Genomic DNA, 20580 nt, shown 5'->3' on the forward strand with positions numbered 1-20580 from the left:
CAGCCCAAGGAAAGGCCATATGAGGCTCTGATCAGACACAGTCGAAAATCCACCCACGCCGGCACCGTAATCTCAGACTTCGCCTCCAGAACCAGTGCTGCTGCTTCAGATGTGAGGTTGGTCTCTGGTAAGTTGCATAGCTTCCCTCGTAGCTCAGTCTGTAAAGAATCTGCCTGCAGTGCAGGAGACCTGGGTTCGATCCCTGGGTTGGGAAAATCCCTGTAGGAGGGAATGGCAACCCACTCCAGTATTCTTGCCTGGAGAATCCCATGGACAGAAGAGCCTGGTGGGTTATATAGTCCATGGGGTTGCAAGAGTCGGACATGACTTATCGACTAACCCACCACCAAGTTGCATAGCAGCCCAGCCCAGTTGTAAGGGCCTGGGCTCCTCATTTAAAAACAGGGACCATACCAGCCCTACCTACCTCGCAGGCTTGTTGAGTGGGTCTAATGAGAAAATAGAAATTCTGAGGGATAAAACCCATCAATACCATGAAACAAGCAGGCCAAGGCATGGCTTTCATCTGGGGATGCGTGGGAGCATTCTTGACTCAGGCACAATTAGTCCCATGGTGTTTCTCAGGACACACTTCCCCTGTCTTTGCAGGGCATCCTAGCTACATCCTCTGATCACACATTTCATCCAACCCTTGCTTTCCTCTCTCATCCTGCCAGGACCCTCTCCCTCTTAGGGGTCTCAACCAGCCTCACCTTCTCTGTAAGATACTGAAGGAAATGCTCTCTTTCTCTGGTGGTGGGAGCATTGCCCGGGGCACTGGGGGCAAGCAGCCCACCTCCCAGCGACCATGTAGATATACTTAGCCCACCCCTTCCTCACCCCCCTCCCCCACCCCTCCACTCCAGCCTTGGATTTTGAGCACATGTCTAAGCTGTGGACCCTGAGAGTACAGAGTAGGCATGCATGCTAAATCGCTTCAGTAGTGTCTGACTCTGCGACCCCATGGGCTGTAGCCCGCCAGGCTCCTCTGTCCATGGAATTCTCGAGGCAAGAATACTGGAGTGGGTTGCCATGGGGATCTTTCTTACCCAGGGATCGAACCCATGTCTCCTGTGTCTCCTGTGTTGCAGGAGGGTTCTTTACTGTGGAGCCACCGGGGGTGGCAGTTGGTAAATGCCCTCTGAGCAGGAAAAGCAATATCTCATCCTCACAGCTCACCTAGTGATGGTGGGTGATCTCACAATTTCCTCTAGCCACTTGTTCTATTATCAACCTTTCTGTAGCCCGCCTCTGAAGGCTCACCCACGTTTCCCCTGGCGCAAGGCATATCTGTTTCCTCTTTGTCTCTCCCTACCAGAACAGAGAAACTTGATGGCCATCCTCCCCGCCGATGCTGGAAGGGTGATACTGAGCACCCCCTTCTCCTCCCAGTCTTCGGATTCCCTGAGTCTGTTCAGCAACCTGGAGCCAGTCTCCCTCTTCATTGCCCCCTCAGGGCTCCTTGCTCCTGTTCAGGGTCTCTTCTGGGTAAAATATGAGCAACCGAGGATGTTGTGAAAGTGTCTAATTGTAGTAGGAAGGCAAACTTCACTGACCCAGCAGAGGTGTCACACCCACACACTTTGTGAACTGTTGATAATGAGCATTTAAAGGGCACAGCCTAGTTTAGAGAGCCTGGAAGGTTGGCCATAGGATGCAGCCTGCAGAATCTAATTACAAGGCTTTTTTTTTTTGTTTTTTTTTTTTTCCATTTTCTCCTTTCCTCTCTGCCCTTCCTAACACCTGCCCTCACTCCCTGCCCATGAGGCACATTTCTCGTTTCTGGACTAGACCTGTGTGAAAGGTGTGTGTCTCACATTTCCTTCCATTGAGCTGATCTCTGGGGGATGTAGAGATCTTTAGCATGGCCTGCTGCGTGGACTTGGTTTGCAGAGGAGGTACGCATGTGGGTGAAGGCACACCAGGACTGTGGTCCCAGGAGACAACCAGATGTTTGCGCCCTGGGAAGCTCAGCAGGGATCCGAGGGGGCACATGAATGATTGGCAACTGCCAGCCTCCTAGCTCCCTGGGGTGAAGCTCTGGGGTGAGGGGTGGGGGACCAGCTGAGGGGCCTCTGGGCCAAAGGGGTGTTTCTTGGGCTGCTCATGACACTTTTCTTTCCAAATGGCTGCAAGGAGTGGGGAGAAAAGACAGCTGTGAGACAGGGCTTTGCCCTGCTTTCTCTGGAGGGTGGAGAGACTGTTGTGTTGGAAAATAACTGTTTGCTCCTCTAGATTCTGCCCACTGCCCTGTGAATCTGAACTGTGTGGACTCTGAGACTCGCTTGCCATAGGCTTTGCATTGGGTCTGGCCAATGAAGAGGTCTTAGCAGGAGATCAGGAGAGAAGTAGGCCAATGACCAGGCATGGAACCCAGCCCCTACCTTGGGAGCATCGAGTCTTAGCCATTGGACCACCAGGGAAGTCCCATTTGTTAGTTCACTCATTCATTCATTCTGCTCTTTCGTGAGCACCCTTACATATCTCTAACAGATATGTCCTATTATTTTACCATTTTCACAGGAGGAAACTGAGTCACAGAGTGACTAAGAAGCTTGCTGAGGTCCACACACACCAGGTAAATGTTGGATCTGGGGTTTGAAGTGGGGAGTATGACATGAGAACTTGAACCTTCAAGCTTCAGCACAGTGTGTCTATTTGCAGTTAGAAATTATTCACACATAGAAGTGAAAGTTCCTGAGCAGATCCCTTCTTTCCTCCTTCCCCAGCTCATGCTTCCCAGGGCTCTGCTCAGAGAAGGTATGACTGAGTGTGCACAAAGAGACGGAGAGAGACGAGGTGAGAAAACCCCCAGGGAGAAGTGTGGGGTGGGGGCAGGCGGAGCCAGTGCACCCTGAGATAATTTGCATTGCCTGCGGCAGGGAGTGCGTGTCACGCTGTCACAGCCTCTTCCTGTATTGACACCATAACAATCCTTTACTTTTGTGGAGCACTTTGTAGCTTTCAAATCCATTAGCTCATTTTATCCCCACAACAATCTTTCGAAGAGGCAGGAATTGTTATCCTTGTTTTGCAGATAACAGGCTCAGTGAGGTTATGAAATTCGTCCCAAAGGAAAGAGCCTAGCTGAAGACCTGGGTCCGTGAACCCTGGTCTTACGGTCTGTGCAGCACACCTCACTTTCCTTTTCATCGTTGTTTGATTGGGGGCCATCAAATCAAGTGGGGGAAGGGCTGGCTCCCCAGACCTCCAGAAACCCCTCACTCCTTGGTTCCAGGCCACCTTGTTGTTTAGTCACTAAGTTGTGTCCGACTCTTTTGTGACATCATGGACTGGAGCCTGCTAGTCTCCTCTGTGTAGTATTTTCCAGGCAAGAAAACTGGAGTGGGTTGCCATTTTCTTCTCCAAGCGATCTTCCTGATCCAGGGATCGAACTCACGTCTCCTGCACTGGCAGGCAGATTCTTTACCACTGAGTCACCAGGGAAGCCCTCCAGGCCACCTAGATTATATAAAGTTGTGGTTCTCAGATTTTACTGGGCATCAGAACCACCTGGAAGGCTACGGGTTTCTGGGTCCTGTATCTGATTCAGGAGGTCTGGGAGGCCCAAGAATTTGCATTTCTAACAGGTTCCCAGGTGATGCTCAGAGACTACTGGGCCAGGGACCACATGCTTTGAGAACCATGAATATCAAGCAATGTCTTACGGATATTTAGCTGGATTTCTCTCGCTAAGGCTCATATTCTGGGCTACAGAAACCCCAGACAAAGGGAGAACTGACCTTGTGGGTCTCTCCCTGAGGTGAGAAATCTGCATGTGTCTCGCTTCACTGACAGACTGCTGTGTGGCCCAGAGAATGGGAAGAAAACCTCTGGCTTTCAGTTCATACATACAAACGGAAAATGTCCACACACGAGATTATTAATTCATTGTTCAATTAAGTTATGATCTCCAAAATTATCACAATATTTGGCTCAGAGGAAGGCAGCATTGAATAGCTTGTTCCACGTAATGTGTGAATAATGTAACTTTATTACTTTTCTCGCGAGTGAGTAATTGTGACTGACACGTTGGCAATAACATAGATTACCTTCTCACCCTCCCCTCTCCCTGTTCTCAGCACCGAGCAGTTACTTTCTCATCTCTGCTCCTTTCCTGCTCACCCCCTCCCTGCTGCCAGCCCCCTTCTCATGCCCCTTCTTTTCTGTTCTGCCTACAAAGCAGGCCTGCAGAGGGGCAAGGCAGTGAGGGGCTGTGGGCCCCTGAGACTAGGGTGAGCAGCATGTCCAAGCCCCCTTGACCAACCTGGTGGGAACCCTTGTAAGGACCTGTTTGAACCCTTGCTCACATTGTTCACTGTACCCTCCCTTGTCTTCCAGTTCCTCCAAGTCCCTGGTATGTCCACTCAGGGGCAGTGTACTACAGCTCAGCTGTCCTCTTCTCAACAGGTATGAGCTGGTCTGGACACACACTCGATGCAGGAAGGCAGTTGCTACTGTACTGCTGTGGCAGGGGCGATGCATCCTGCTGAGCGTAGGAGTCTCTATGTTTCCCTCTTGTACCCCCTTTTAATCCTTCTGAATCTAGCTTCTGTCTCCAGCTGGCCAGTTCTGGGAAAACATGTTGCTTATCTGAGCCCCTCATTGCTGCCTCCTGGTGCTCTGGGCACTCAGGCTATTATACAGAGGGCTGTTGTCAGCACCTTGGACAGCTCCCAGCATCCTAAGGGATGCTCTCTCTTTTCCATTCTCCTCCTTAACTGCAGATCGGCTGCCAGTATGAGGAATATACTTACAAGCCCTCACCAGTCCTTCTTTCCGTATGACACTTGGGGTCTAAATATATATTTTTAAGAAATTACTCTTTAAATGTTAAAATTCAGCTTAAATACTATGGTCTTTCTTTTTCTTCATTCATCAGAGCATCTTTTTGTACCAACAATATATTAATATTTATTTAGGCTGAGAATGTATCTACAGTGCAGATATATGGAAAGGGGCTTCCCCCATAGCTCAACAGCAAAGAATCTGCCTGTAATGCAGGAGACACAGGAGATGCCGGTTCAAACCCTGGGTTGGGAAGATCCTCTGGAGGAAAGCATGGCAACGCACTTCAGTATCCTTGCCTGGAGAATCCCATGGACAGAGGAGCCTAGTAGACTATAGTCTGTAGGGTCATAAAGAATCAGACATGACTGAAGCGACTTAGCACACATGCACGTAGATACAAAAATGGATGTATCCCAGAGAGCAGGGGTCCCTGACTTCCGGGATCTGAGGTGGAGCTGATGTAATAATCACAGACATAGAGTGCACAACAGATGCAATGCACTTGGTGCTGAAATGTTGGGGACCACTGCGACAGAGACTTCACTTCACATGGTGCAGTCATGTTCTTGCCAGAGTGTCCTTGTCCAGATGCATTTCCAACCCCCTTCAGTGGACAGAAGTACAGTCCACTCCACATGAATCAGACCTGACCACTGGGGAGCCCTTCTTTCTTGCTCTGGAGGGCTGGTATGGTGATCTGCCTTGCTGCTGCTGCTGCTGCTAAGTCACTTCAGTAGTGTCCAACTCTGTGTGACCCCATAGACGGCAGCTCATCAGGCTCCACCATCCCTGGGATTCTCCAGGCAAGAACACTGGAGTGGGTTGCCATTTCCTTCTCCAATGCATGAAAGTGAAAAGTGAAAGTGAAGTCTCTCAGTCTTGTCTGACTTAGCGACCCCACGGACTGCAGCCTACCAGACTCCTCCGTCCATGGGATTTTCCAGGCAAGAGTACTGGAGTGGAGTGCCATTGCCTTCTCCGGGTGATCTGCCTTACCTTCCCTCAAAGCTCCCACTTGAAGGGAGTGCTGTGCTTAGTTGCTCAGTCATGTCTGACTCTTTGCAACCCCAGAGATTGTAGTCCACTAGGCTCCTCTGTCCCTGAAATTCTCCAGGCAAGAATACTGGAGTGGGTTGCCATGCCTCCTCCAGGGGATCTTCCTGACCCAGGGATTGAACCCGGGTCTCCTGCATTGCAGGCAGGTTCTTTACCATCTGAGCCACCAGGGAAGCCCATCTGAAGGGAGAATAGACTATTTCTGGGGTGATCCAGTGTACCAGGCTGATTTGCATGAGGACTAAATGAGTTGTCTGTTCTGCTCTGTCAACAGGTATGTGGCTTGGATCTGACTTTGCTTTCCCTGGGAGAGTGGTGGGCACTCCCGCTTGAGCATGTTCTTTTGTGCCAGACTCTGTGATAAGCATGTGATGTGAATGATTCCATTTAATCTTCACAACAATTGAATGAGGAAGGTGCCTTCTCTCCTCTCCATTTTGCAGCTGGTCAGACAGAGCCAGGAGCCTCTAATCAAGCCTGTGTTTGTCACACTACCTTAGTTGCTGGCCTCCCTGGGTGAATGCTTGGGACACAACTGGGCTTAATCAAGGTGAAGTGGATGATGGCTCACAGGGCAGGTAGAATGGCTGGGCCGGGACAACTTTGGAGTTGAGGGGAAGGACCCCTGGGCTGGAGAGATGGGGAGGACTTTGTGTGGGAAATAAGGCTTGATTCTTGGATCTCAAAGGTTTAAGGCTTTACTTCTCAAAAACGTACAAAAGGGAAGCAAGTGTCTTTGGTTAGCTTGGCCTTGGGTACACCTGGTAGGAATGTGTTGGGGGGTCAGTCTCCCTCATCCAGCCCTCCTCACACCCCATTTCCACCCAGCTGGGACCACTCGTTCCCTCATCAGTAAAGAATCAGATTTCCAAAAAAGAGCCATTTATTATTTTGGTGATCTTAGGAAAATCACAAAAAACTTCAAATTTCAGTTTTCTCAACTGTAGAAATAGAAATGGTAATCGCACTATCCTTAGATAGCCATAAAATTATGGGATACAGGATACACAGCTATACACAGGTATGGCGTGTACTTGGCACTCAACAAACATTACTGTTGTTTTATTCTTGAGTTAACTATCTTTGCTTCAGATGGGAAAGAAAAACAATTTCAGAGAGCTGGAAGGATCAATGAGGAGTCATGTACATAGCCTCTGGCATATAGGACCAGAGGCCCTAGAAATGAGTTGTCCTCCTCTTTCTCCCTTCCTGTACTTGTCCTCTTAAGGGCTCAGTGATGCTTAGATCTTAGAATTGGCCCTCACAGGAGCAGTGTATGAAGCCACGGGGTATGTGGCTTTCATACTGGGCTCATATTACAGAATGGTGGGTGTCAGCCGCTCCTTCTACCCCCTAGATCTCTTGGCCCGCTGCCCCCACCCCACTACCGGTCCCTCTGTTGGCTTCTGGTCTTTCGTGCTGCTCTCCTGGACCCAGCACTCCTGTCTGCGGTGTTTCAGTGCACTCTTCCCAGTGCTCTCGGTGTCTGCCTGGGACACGTGTTCTGCTGCTGTTTACGGTCATGGCTGGGTGGGCAGAGCTCTCTGTGCCTCCTCAAAGGGGGGTGATAGGGTCGACACCACACAAGAAGTCCGGACAATCTGGGCTTGAATTTGAATCCTGGTTTAACCATTTACGGTGTGACCTTAGGGAAGTTGCTTAATGTCATAGAGTCTGTCCTCCTCGGTACAATGAGAGTGACCCCGATTTTGTTGCATTATGGGGGGATAAAAAGAGACATATGAAAGCACCTGGAAGGGTCTGTGCTCAGTATATACCAGGTTACTCCCTTCTTCTGGTTTATTCCTCCTGCTTTGAGGCCTTCTTAGGCAGGGGAGGATGGCAGGGAGGTGCGGAACCCCCTGCTCCAAAGTGACTCAGTCCCTGCTCTTCATCCCTTACTGTGTTACGCTGCTTCCTCATTATACTCTGGAAAGCCTAGATCGATACTAAAGGGGGGTTTTAAACTGGACATATTCTCCAGGGTGGAGAACAAAACTTCCTCGTTGGGATATTGAGTTTTGATTTCTGGGGTGCTGAGTTTTCATTTCCATCTGGGCTGATTTCAGAGTACTTGGGAAATTTTAGTAATTAGCAGCCACAGCACTAATGAATCATGTCGCAAGCATCCTCGTCTTACTTTGCCTCTCTTTTGCTCTGGATGCAAAGGCTCCAGATGCAATTATAACACTGTCTATCCCTCCTCGGGCCTCTGGCCTCACGTTCCCACTACAGAGACTATGTTTCTTGTTTATCACTCTGGGCAGCCTCCCCTCCTTTCTTCTGCAGCCTCTTATCCAAGCCTCTGCCTATCTGCTTGCCCAGACCCGGCAGGCACACTTAGTCAGCTAGCTTGTCCTCTTGCAAATTCCACCTATAGGTTTATTTCAATTCCTAGCCCTGAAAAGAAGGAAAAACTGAATCAGGTCTAAATCCTGATAAAAGTACGGTTTAGTGCTGTCTGGGCTGATAAAATACTACTTGGAAAATGGGGACCTATTTCTCTCCCTTTCAAGGTTGGGCACTTATAAAGGGATAGAAATGCATAGAAAGACTTCCTTAGCAGAAGCTAATAATCAGTGATTCTCACATTCATCTACCTACTCATCTATCCCTTCTTCCATCCATCCACCCATCCAGTTATTCATTTAATAAAACTTGCAGAATGTCTGAAGGGTACCAAGCCTAGCCTAGCTTTGGGGATACACAGATGATGGTGGGAAGACTAGCAAGTAACCCGAGATCACTATACAATGTGATGCACCCTAAGAGTGCAGTGGGAGCCTGAGGAGAGATGTCTGAGTCAGGGGCAGAAAGGTACAGCTGCTCTGAAGAAGGGGAGCACTTGAATTAAAGATTGGAGACTGAAGAGAACTGAGCTTTGCAGCACTCCCTTTCTTTGCACACGTGCGGTACCAGGATTAGTAAACTCCAGAATCTTTACAAAATTATCATCTGCTCCAACGTGTGGGGAGAACTGTAAAGTCCCAGGAATGGGGAGCTCAGCACAGGATCAGTAACTGATGCTGCTTCAGAATCGGAGAACTCAGAACACTTAGGTCATGTGACCTCCTCTTGACAGGATTTTCCTAAAACATGCCAGAGAGATGGAAATAGAAACACCTTCCTTGTTCTTAAAGAATCCAAAGCCCCACCACGTTTTTCCTTCAATCCACCATTTGCTATTGCTGGAAAACCCTACTTGTCTATCCTCTAGCTTTAACTAAAGTTGACGATTTTCTCCTTAGGAGAGCCAGAGAGTCTACCTGTTTCACCAACCCTCGTTTTCAACTAAGCTCAAAGGTATGAGAGTTGTCCTTTATTCTGTGCTGGGTCTAGCTCCCAGAGTCTACACAAACAGAATTCATTCCTGTATGGATGGGGAGCACTGTCAACCCAAAGCGGGAGCACTGAGATGAGGGTCGGCCATCTTGCTATAGATGGTCTGGGAGGATAGGCCCATGGTCCATGGATAATTCTCTCTTTTTAGAAGTTCCCCTCACTGCTCATATACTTTCTTATTACTGCAGTCATTTGGCAGGCAGTCTTGGTCATGGATTGGCCTTGGTGAGTGGAAGCCCAGGCTGAGGGTTTGAAATTCATTTAATGTAGGAAACTTGGTGAGAAAGGCAGCTGATGTGAGGGGACTGCTGTTTTAAAGCACCTCAGTCTTGAAGAGCCAGGTGGTGACTGAAGCATCTCCAAGAGCCCCCCATGATAGAAGGCATAGTGTCTGGATATGACTTATTACTCATCTCCTTTTCTAGAATAGGTAAGCTCTGTTTTGCTCAGCACTGTGTCCCCAGGGCCTGGAAGAGTACCATCTAATGCTTTTTTTTTGTTGGATGAACTAAGATTCTCAAGCAATGTGTGAGGAATCTCCATGGGTACCGTTGGTGTCCCTCAGTCCTGAGCTGGGCTGCCAAAGTCCATGGCTTCCTTGTGACTTAGCTGGGCTCCCACCATCCTAAAGCCCAGCCAGAAGAAACACTTCAGTGCTAATGGATCTGGAGACTTAAGCCCTGGAGGGCCACCTCTGTCAGATGAGATTTGCCTTCAAAGGCCACTGGCTCTGACCTTTTGATAACATTTTAAAAAAAGAAACCTTGTGTATTGACTGAATCAGTTTTATCTTCAGTGAAGGTCTAGGCAGCTATTTGTATTTCCATTTGAATTTTTGGGTCCTTTTAATTTTCTACTTCTGGGCGAGCATAAAGGGGGAAAAAGTTCCTTTGCTTGACCAAACCTCACTTACAAGTTGTTTGTGTGTTTTTTTAATGGAACCCAATCCCTTAAGCCTTGAAAAGTAACCTCCACAGAGCTCAATAAACCATTTCTAACGTGGCAGCTTCTAATCCAGGAGAGTTCAGAAGGCAGATGCTAACTAACCACCAATTGCATCCCAGGACAGTTCCGGCCAGTCTCAGGGCTCTGCAGGCTGGAGATGTGATCCGCTAATCCTGACTCTGTGCTTGCGTCCGCTCTGCTGGCTGGCCTGACTTGTGCATTAGTATTCTCCCCGGTGTTGATTTTGTTCAAATATATTGGGCCCATCAATCATCCGCTTTCCAACTCATCTGTCCGGATCAGTCAATTACAAAGTTACATTGGAGCCACTAGGGTTCCTGTGAAATAGACACAAGGAGGAGCTAAACTCATTTTAGGTTTGACCTCTGAAACTGGGATCTGAGGAGGCTTAGTTTGCTTACACTTCATGGTTATCCAATCCAATCTGGCCTGTAGAATAGAAAGGCCACTTGCTTAATTGGGAACACTTTAATATAGATATCCATTAACTTATGCTAAATTACAGTAAAACATCTATGGAGGAACTTGATGTGACATCTGCATGAATACTAAGTAACTTCATTACGATCAGCACTATGACAATGAATATGAAATGAACGTGCCCAGAGAAGACAATTAGTCTCCCACCTTCCCAAGCCATTACTCCTTTATTTCCCACCCATACTGTGATAAAAAATAAGGCATAGACACTCTGTGATAATTTTTTTTTTTGAGCCCATCACTTTGCTTCAGCTCCTGGTCAGTTCCTGAGAGTTCTGGTTATTTTCAGGGTGGAGACTGGCTTGGGCCACTTGGAGGAACAGCCGTGGACAGTGGAGGGAGGAGGTTTTGGGGTTCCACTTTGGTTTGGGAAAGAAGGCTGTCAAGACTGATGGGACAGCCCACTCCCCCAAACACAGACACAGACACACACACACACACAATTGGAAGGTGGCCTCATCTGGAATGAGCAAACAGACTGTCAGGTTAGATTATGAACATCAGAAGCATTTCAGTCTGCTGGATGCATACTCTACATGCTGAGATCTGAGGGAAGGATTTGGCCTTGGAATTAAGTCAGCTCTTCCTTCTGGGTTACATGCACCTGGTTGCAAGTGTGGCTAGGGAGGTCCAGGAGTCAGATAAACACACCCCATTGCATGTAGTCTGAGCCACACAACTTGGTCTTAAAGATACACCTCTCATATTACTTGGTGCTCTTTCACATGGAAGAGAGTAAGTGTGAAAGTGTTAGTCGCTCAGTTGTGTCTGACTCTTTGCGACCCCATGGACTGTAGCCAATCAGGCTCCTCTGTCCATGGAATTCGCCAGGCAAGGATACTGAAGTGGGCTGCCAACCCCTTCTCCAGGGGATCTTCTCGACCCAGGGATCGAACCTGGGTCTCCTGCACTGCAGGTGGACTCTTTACTGTCTGAGCCACCAGGGAAGAAGCCTTCCTCCAAATCTCAGGGTGACCCACAGGGACCTTTGCACTTAGGGATGCCTAACTCAGTGCGAGAAGCAGCTCATGAGAGAGGCAGTTGAGAAACAATATTCCTAGGTACCCCCTCTGTCATTTTGCCCTGGGTCACAGATCTCTCCCCACTGCTGTTTTCTCCTCTTCGCCTTCACCTTCACAGCACAGTCCCCTGCCTCGGTCCTGCTCATCCACTTCTATCCGTTCACATAGACCCATGTGAAGGATGCTCACTCAGCCCCTTCTTGCAGGTGCCTTTGCCTGGATGCGCTTCTGCCTAACTTCCACTCCTTAGGACAAGAGTGTCAGTTCTGCAGCTCCAAGTAGCAGCTACAAAGGGGTCTTCTTTGCATCATACTCCAGGCAGGTGTCAATGGGGAGGAGCCTCCCTGTAAAGTGTGCAGACGTCCTGGGGTGCTTCAGATGAAACTCAGGTCCCAGTGGGCAGCTGCTGGGGGATTCTGGAGAGCAAGAGGCCCCACTAGAAAGGGTAGACCGCCATAACTCATGGGAACAGAGGGAGCACCCATCATCTCGTTAGCATGTCAAGTAACAGATTTTGACGATGCTCCCCTGCCTCCTAGCTCCAGTTTCAAAACCTTCCCTGCGTGGGCCTCGCTGGGGTTGGTGATTAGTTCTCACTGTTCCCTCTTCCGAGACCAGTAAGCGGCTCAGTTTGTGCCAAGTTTCCCTGTAAATACTGTGGCTGTGCCCACACGAGGCAAAGCATTCCTGGGAGATAACAGTGAGCTTGTTTCTGGATTCCTACCGGGAACAGGAGGGGAATGAAATTGCCTCTCTGTGAGAGCACACTGCCATGTGGCTGAGCCCAAGCTAGGCTCGCAGGGATGTGAACTCCGTCCTCTCGCTGTTCCCTCCCTCTCCTCTGCTCTTTCCAAGCAAGCTCTCGTTCTAAAAGGAACAGGTCTCAGACTTCCCTGGTGGTCCAGGTGGAAGGATTCAACTTCCAATGCAGGGGACATGGGTTCAACCCCTGGTCGGGGAACTAAGACCCTACATTTGCACTAAGATCTCATAAGCTGTGGGGCAACTAAGCCTGTGCACCACACCAAAAGATCCTGCATACTGCAACTACGACCCAATGCACCCCAAAATGCAATATATGATTTTTTTTTTAGAGAAGAACGAGTCTCATTTCCTTGGGTGACCGCTGTCTCCAAGCAAACATCTGGGAATAGGCCACAAACAAACAAGAAGCCTCACAAAAGCCAAGAGCATCGAACAGGAAAGGAAAGGGGTTATGGACATATTGGAATTTCAGTGAGTAATGAGACAGAGGGGTGTGGCGAATCAGAAGAGAGCACAGAGTCTTTCTGAGGCAGGGGATGGATGATATAAGGTCTTTATGTTCCTCCCAGGTTTATGATTTTATATGTGAAAAATTCTAAACTATACATCAGGTTCAACAAAGTGAACATGTATCAGGAATCTCCTCTATGTCTAAGGCTCTAAGTGAAAAATTCAAAAGTAAACCAAGTATAGTTCCTGAGCTCAAAAATCCCTATAATCCAGGAGGGTAGAAAAGACACTTGAGCAACCCTCCGTCTCTTCTGTTTCCTTTCTTTCCACCCAATGGAAGGCAGAGTGCATTAATGGCATGGTAACTCTAGGCTGATGTAAAGAGCACTAGAATTAAGTTTGTAAACCTGCTCCACCCTTACTAACTCTGTGATATTGCACAGGAGACTGAAACTCACATAGCTTTGATTTTCTTATTTCTATAACAAGAATATTAATGATACCTCTCTCACAGGATTAGTGTAAGGATGAAATAAACTATATTTATTAAAGTTCTCTGCACCGAGTAGATGCTTAATAAATATTAGTTGACTGAATGAATTATAAGTAAAGAAAATGTTTAGTTTTCTTTACACAGAGGAGAGCTCATCAATAGTTAGGAGGGACAGCCTCTGAGATGATCTTGAAAGGTAAAGAGGATTTCGACAGGTGTAGATAAAAGCTAGTTCAGACAGAGGGAACGGCATGAACGCTGAAGTGGAAAAGAGTAGATCACACAGGAGAGGCAAGTGTTAGGGGAAATAAGACTGAAGATATAGGTCAGGCTTTACTGTGGCCTGTGATTGCTATGCTAAGGAGTATGGGCTTGAACTTTGGGCCAAGTGAATTATTAGGGACTTCAGAGAAAGGAGTGACCATATTTTAGGAAAATCAATATGACAATCAATCAAATGAGGGGGGTTGTGCTGGAGATGAGCTGGGGACAGGGAGATGGGTTTAGAGGCAAACAACCTCAGTGGAGGACCTTAAATAGTGGGCGTAGAAACAACGGCGAGGGAAACCAAGGCCAAGTGAAGCACGCAGTTTCACGCGGACCCCGCAGGTCCCCATCCGTGACCCCCATACACTGAAACTGTGTCTCTCCGAGTGAACCACGTGGCGCTGCGGTGGGCATGCCAGTCTTTCTCTACTGGGAGCCGCTGGAGGGCAGACACCAGCCCATCTCAGCAGCCGTCAGTTAAAAGTCTCCACGGGTCATACAGAGTAGAAACTCTACAAATATTCGTGGCATAAATGAACCGATCAGTGAGTAATGGCTCGGCGTAAATCAGAGAATATGGACTCAAACTGGGCTATAGTTTTTGGCCGGAGGCCTCCCACATCTGAACAGAAAGCATCACGGCACAAGGTGAAATTCTAGGTTTCAAAAGAAAAAAAAAAATGTAGGAAGGACGCTCAAAGCCTTTGTTAATTAAAAACACGAATCGCTCTTCAGGGAACATTCCCTGCATCCCATTCTCTCTCCTGGCTCTGAATGGCAGATCAAGTGGTATCTTTGCCTGTGCTTTGGACCACATTTAATTAAACGCCTACATTGACTGCTTCCTCACATACCTTGTTTTATTTCCTTCCCTTCTTTCCATGCTAAAGAGGGCCAGGGCTAATACTAATGCATATGCTGTTAAACCTTTTTAATTAACTTCAACTTCTTCCAGAGATTTATGTTTAAACAGTAAATTTTTTGTTGATACTCAAATACATAGGCAGCACTCAGAATGATGTACGAGTACTCTTGTCCTCAAAATGATTCTTCATGAGTTACCACCAGAGATGTTTTCATGAGCCTCCTTTATTAAAATAATAATACTGAGCAAAGCAATAATGCTTTACAACCAGCAGCTAATTAACCTGCCCCACCCCCCACAGGTCAGCATTAGCATCTGCAGGTTAAGATATGAGCGCCCAGTGGGTCTCTCTCTTTAGAGTCAGCACTGAATTGGTCTGGGTCTGTGCTCCGGCATCGGTGAGTAATGATTTTCATTTAAAACGCATCTTTGTTCTTGGACTGTAGCTCAATCTGTTATCCTTATTTATTTTGTTCTTGTTTGGTACCTTCCCTGCACTGAGTATCAGCATGCCTAATCTGCACTTGACCTCCTGAACCAGAATTTAACCATGCCTTGGAAAAGCCAATGGATTCAAAACTCGGGTTTAATTGCAAAATCCATTTATTTTCCTGTAACTCTAAATTTGTGCTCCAAGCATTTTTAATCATGATCTGGGCTGTCAGTTGTAATTGCCACACAGCAACCCTCTGCCAACCAAACCCATCTAACCTACCCAAGTTCCTGTTCCATTCGTCATGTTGAAACAACACTTTCCTCCACAAGCTGATGTAGTTCTATTCCATGTTATACCATCAACGGGCCAATTATTTCAATTTTGGCATCAGATTCAGAAGAGAATTTAATGATCCTCAATGGTATAAACGGAATTTTTATTCATACAGCAATTTAGTAACGATGATGACATTTAGGAACTTAGAAAGGGTTTCTTGTTTCCCACCACCGACAAACAGGAGGCTAGATGATCGTTTTAGGCACTTTTCTGGGCACTTTGGGCTTCCCTGGTGGCTCAGCTGCTAAAGAACCTTCCTGCCAGTACAGAGAATGCAAGAGATGCAGTTTCGATCCCTCCCAGGGTCGGGAAGATCCCCTGGAGAAGGAAATGGCAACCCATTCCAGTATTCTTGCTTGGAAAACCCCAAGGACAGAGAATCCTGGTGGGCTACAGTCCATGGAGTCAGAGAGAGTCGGACATGACTGAGCGTACACGCATGCACGCATACTCTACCTTGGCATCATTTTGCAATATTTATGAAACCCAGACTTAACTCATGCAACTCTGACTGGGGCCACAGAAAGAAGACCCCCAGACCCAGGGCCTGTTGTTTAGCATTTCAGTTGGAAGTCAAGGAGCAACAAGGTCCCAGGTTTTGCACACCTCTTTTAATTAACTTATTCATTTATTTAACAAATGTTTAATGAGTTTCTACTAGGTAAGGCAACTCCCGGGCAACTCAGCCCCGGGAGTGAAAGTGAGTCATATGAGGTGTGCTGTTTATCCTCAAATCAAATCAAATTCAACCCCAAATGTCCTGATTGAGGTCTAAATTATAATTAATTATAAATAACAAATAATGAATTATTATCAAATATTTTAAGAATGTGTTTAGACTACTCATTCAGCAAATATTTCTCAGGCACCTTTGAGGTATAAAGTTCGCCTCTGGGAGCTGAAAAGCTTACAAAAACAACCAAATCTGTCAGCAAATCTTACTGGCTCTTCCTTCACAGAGTTTGAGTTCGGGCTCTGATGCTTCTCATCCCTCACTGTTACCCCCTGGGCCCAGTTAAGAAGAGCCTGTACCTAGATTCTTGCCAGAGCCCTAACTGGTCTCCCTGCTGCTTCTGTTTTTGCTGCTTCACAATCTCTTCTCAATGGTGCTGTCTGGGTGATGCTTTTAAAACTGAAGTCAGATGGTATCATTTCTCCATCCCTAATTATCTCAGAATAAAACCCCAAACCCCTGTCAAGATTTACATCAGCATCCTTCCTGGTCTTGCCTCCTTGCTCCCTCTTTGACTTCATCCCTCCTCATCCTCTGGCTGGCTCTGCTCCACTCACTCTGGTCTCCTTGCTGTTCCCCCGTGCACATGAGACATACTCCTGCCTCAGGGCCTTTGAACTTGCGGTTCTCTCTGCCTGAGATGCTCTGCCCTTACGTGACCCACATGGTTTAGTCCTTCACTTCCTCCAGGACACTGCTTGGCTGTCACCTTCTCAGAGACTGACCACCTTATTTAAAATCTGTGGGACTTCGCTGGCAGTCCATGGGTTAAGACTCTGTGCTTCTAATGCAGGGGGTGCAGGTTTGAGCCCTGGTTGGGGAACTAAGATCCCATATGCTGGACAATATTGTCCAAAAAATAAAAAATATAAAATTTGCACCCCACTCCTGTACTATATCCCTTTTTCCACATTCCTTTCTGGCCTTATTTTTCTCTAGCGTGCTTATCACACCTGACATATTATTTATCTTACTTATTTGTTTATTTTATGTCTCCCCACTAGAATGTCAAATCCGTGAAGGCTTGGCTATTTGTCTCTTTTACTTATTGATGTAGCACAGAGATATTTAATAAATATTTATTACCTATATGTATATACATACGAATATACATGTAATGAATATATGTAATAACGAGCACTGTCACAGTCTTTTAAGAAACATATGCTCAAACAGGAGCTGTGTCTGAAAATAAGGAGTTATATTTTAAGAAAATTGGAAATAAATAACAAGCAGCAATAGTTTCAAGGGTAGAACATTTCATTTTGCCTGGTTGAATGAACCTGCTAAAATCAGGGCCTGGACTTAACTACAGGGCCCAGATTTAACCACAGGTATTAAAAAACAGAGACATTACTTTGCTGACAAAGGTCTGTCTAGTCAAAGCTATGGTTTTTCCAATAGTCATGTATGGATGTGAGAGTTGGACCATAAAGAAAGCTGAGCACCAAAGAATTGATGCTTTTGAACTGTGGTGTAGGAGAAGACTCTGGAGAGTCCCTTGGACTGCAAGGAGATCCAACCAGTCCATCCTAAAGGAAATCAGTCCTGGATATTCGTTGGAAGGACTGATGCTGAAGCTGAAGCTCCAATACTTTGGCCACATTATGCGAAGAACTGATTCACTGGAAAAGACCCTGATGCTGGGAAAGATTGAAGGCAGGAAGAGAAGGGGATGACAGAGGATGAGATGATTGAATGGGCATCATTGACTCAGTGGATATGAGTTTGAGCAAGCTCTGGGAGTTGGTGAAAGACAGGGAAGTCTGGCATGCTGCAGTCCATGGGTTGCAAACAGCTGGACATGACTGACTGACTGAACTGAACTGAACTGATGTAGTCCTGGGAGGGAAAATAACTACAGTCCATGTGGAAAACAGAGAATGGTTCTTTGCTGTAAGACTCCTCAACTAGATGAAGACTGACTCTTGGGAACTGGTGATCATATAGGATGTGCAGTGTTTCTAGGGGCCTTGGCGGCTGTCCAACTGAGCAACCTTTTCCATCACCCCAAATCTCACAAACAAATCCCAATGAAAACAACACCATGTTTCTGAGGTTTGAGGCTGCTTTTTACAGATGTCAGTGCAGGCAGCAGGGGATGCAAAGCCAGCACACTTTTTAACAGCTGATTTTGACAAGACGTGTCTGGTTAGTGCTAGTTATCCCGGAGCCTAACTGGATCTTGAGGATAAATCTCTTATTTTGGTAGCACTTTAAAATAAGTGGCAGCAGTTCATGCATAATTACTTCTGAATTATCTAGGGGATTCATCAGGTTTGATTATAGATGCATAATGAATTTACCAAATTTGTGGGTATTAGGGAGATATTAATTCCATATGAAACCTCACAATTCATTCATGTGCCATTTGTTTTCACTCCTTTTTTTATAATAAGCTAATTAGTTTAAATTATTTGTACTCATACAAGGTCTTGAAACACATATAAGGAATGATTATACCAGAGCACCCAATAAATGGCAAGCTTTGGAGACAGCATTAATTGTGATAAAGGGTTCATAAAGCAGTTGATGTTCAATTCTCCCATTTGGGGTGGTAATAACAGGTCTAATCATGACACCTCCATAAAGTCGTGGGAAGTCCCTAATTAACGTTTTTGAATTCAGATATTTAAGACAAGGTGGAGGAAGTCATTATGCCAACTAGAGAAGGAGGCAAGAGGGGGAGTTTGATCTTGTTCTAAGCGAAGGGGAAAAGATGAGATGGCAAGGTCTTGTTAACTCTGGGCCAGAAGGGAGATGGGCGCGCATGGTCTCTGACCTGTCTGGAGAATTCCTTTAAGAAGAACCCGTGTTTCTGGGGGGTCACTGGCAAACTGGGATTTAGCTGCTCAGAATGGGAGAATGGGCTTCTCTGGATTGGGGACCAGGATCTTTAGCTTTGTTTTTTGGTTTTATTTATTTATTTTTTATATGGAATTGGTCCCATTTGGGGGCATCCCAGATGGCTCAGTGGTAAAGAATCCACATGCCAATGCAGGAGATGCAGATGTGAGTTCGATCCCTGGGTTGGGAAGATCCCCTGGAGAAGGAAATGTCAACCCACTCCAGTAGTCTAGCCTGGAGAATCCCATAGACAGAGGAGCCTGGCAGGCTACAGTCCATGGGGTCCTAAAGAGTCAGACATGACTGAAGGACTGAGCACATACACAGGATCCCATTTGGCCAATGAGCTTGGGTGGGAAGGAGCCTGGACTGAACTGACCGAGGGACAAGAGTTACTGTACCTTGAGCAGATTCTAAGTGTTAGGCAGTGTGGTTGGCACTTTATATACATTGTATCATTTCATCTTTATCTATAGAATCTATTCTATAGAATAGATACTATTATTATCTCTACTTCACAGGTCAGGGGACTTTGGACAGGAGGTCACAGAACTTGCCCAAAGTCATCCATTCAACCAGTAAGCAGCAAGGCTGGGACCCTGGGGATGTCTGATTCTGAAGCCCTGCACTTCATCACTCTGTGATCCACAGTCTCCTGGATTCCCCACTGTCTCCAAAACATCAGGGTTATTACAAACCTCATTAATGCCACCCTTGTTATTACCATCCCAAATGGGGGACTTGGAAGAGTTATTCTTTTTTGAAATCTTAATACCAAATTTTCATTCTATGGGCAACCCACCAGGTCAGAGGCCTTCAGATTTCTCTCCCCAGGTTCCCCTCCATGAAGCAGTGACAGAAGGGCCAGCCACCTCACTGATCTTCTACTGCATTAGAAACAGCTCCACAGGGGTTAATGCAAGAAGTTCTGCTTTGGATGAGACACCAGTTTAATTTATATTTGATTAAAAAAGTCATTCATTCATGCATTCAGCAGCCGGTATTTGTTAAATGTCTCCTACACTCTTAATTGGGTTTTGTTGGGGGGTGGTGGGGATGGGGGAGAGGGAGCAGGTACAATAAAATGTATGCCAGACACCTTGTTTATAATTTTCTTGGAAGAATACGCGTACACACCTGAAAAGTTAAGTAAATAAGAGAGTGATTGAATAACCAGGCAACTGAGATGCAGACAGCTTTCCACAGTCAGATGAAGGAGACAGCACTGGGGCCTGGCGTGGTCCTTAGAGGAAATGGATGTGAACTGCTCATGGAGGATGGGCAGGGATGGGATGGCAGAAGGCATACCAGCTGGACCCAGTGAGGAAGCCAGGCTCCAGGTCTCAGTGAGTAACCAGGAATTTGACCTTGGGAAGAGTCACTGTCTAGGGCCTCAGTTCTTTGCTGTAGGTTGCAGATAACGACACATCACAGGTTGGTCGTGAAATTCAAATGGACATGGATACAGAACTGCTGTGATGTCAAGTGCTAAGCACACGCTAGATACCGCATGAGAAAAGCACTCCCGGGCTGGACGTCCTAACACGAACTCTGGGCACCACACTCTGAGTTCCATTCCAGCTCACCTGGACAGGTAGGCACAGCTCTGTCCAGGCAGCATTCAGGGTGACATGCTGCAGGCTAGGGCAAGGAGCAGAGCCCGTGTACCTAGTGGGAGAAGCTGGACAAGATGTGGTAAGACCATGGCCGATCCTGCAGGTTCCTTGAGAG

General features: G+C 46.8%; 1 protein-coding gene and 1 long non-coding RNA gene across 4 annotated transcripts in view; one reads left to right on the plus strand and one right to left on the minus strand.

The window, feature by feature from the left end:
* KIRREL3 (kirre like nephrin family adhesion molecule 3) overlaps positions 1 to 20580 on the minus strand; it is a 604306-nt gene that overhangs the window by 204956 nt on the left and 378770 nt on the right.
* On the plus strand, positions 981 to 19838 carry LOC132344188 (uncharacterized). The gene is made up of 4 exons (XR_009493334.1): positions 981 to 1188; positions 2524 to 2578; positions 2730 to 2799; positions 19371 to 19838. It is a non-coding gene; the product is annotated as an uncharacterized lncRNA (long non-coding RNA).

Source organism: Bos taurus, chromosome 29, assembly GCF_002263795.3.
Source record: "Bos taurus isolate L1 Dominette 01449 registration number 42190680 breed Hereford chromosome 29, ARS-UCD2.0, whole genome shotgun sequence".
NCBI classification, from domain to species: domain Eukaryota; kingdom Metazoa; phylum Chordata; class Mammalia; order Artiodactyla; family Bovidae; genus Bos; species Bos taurus.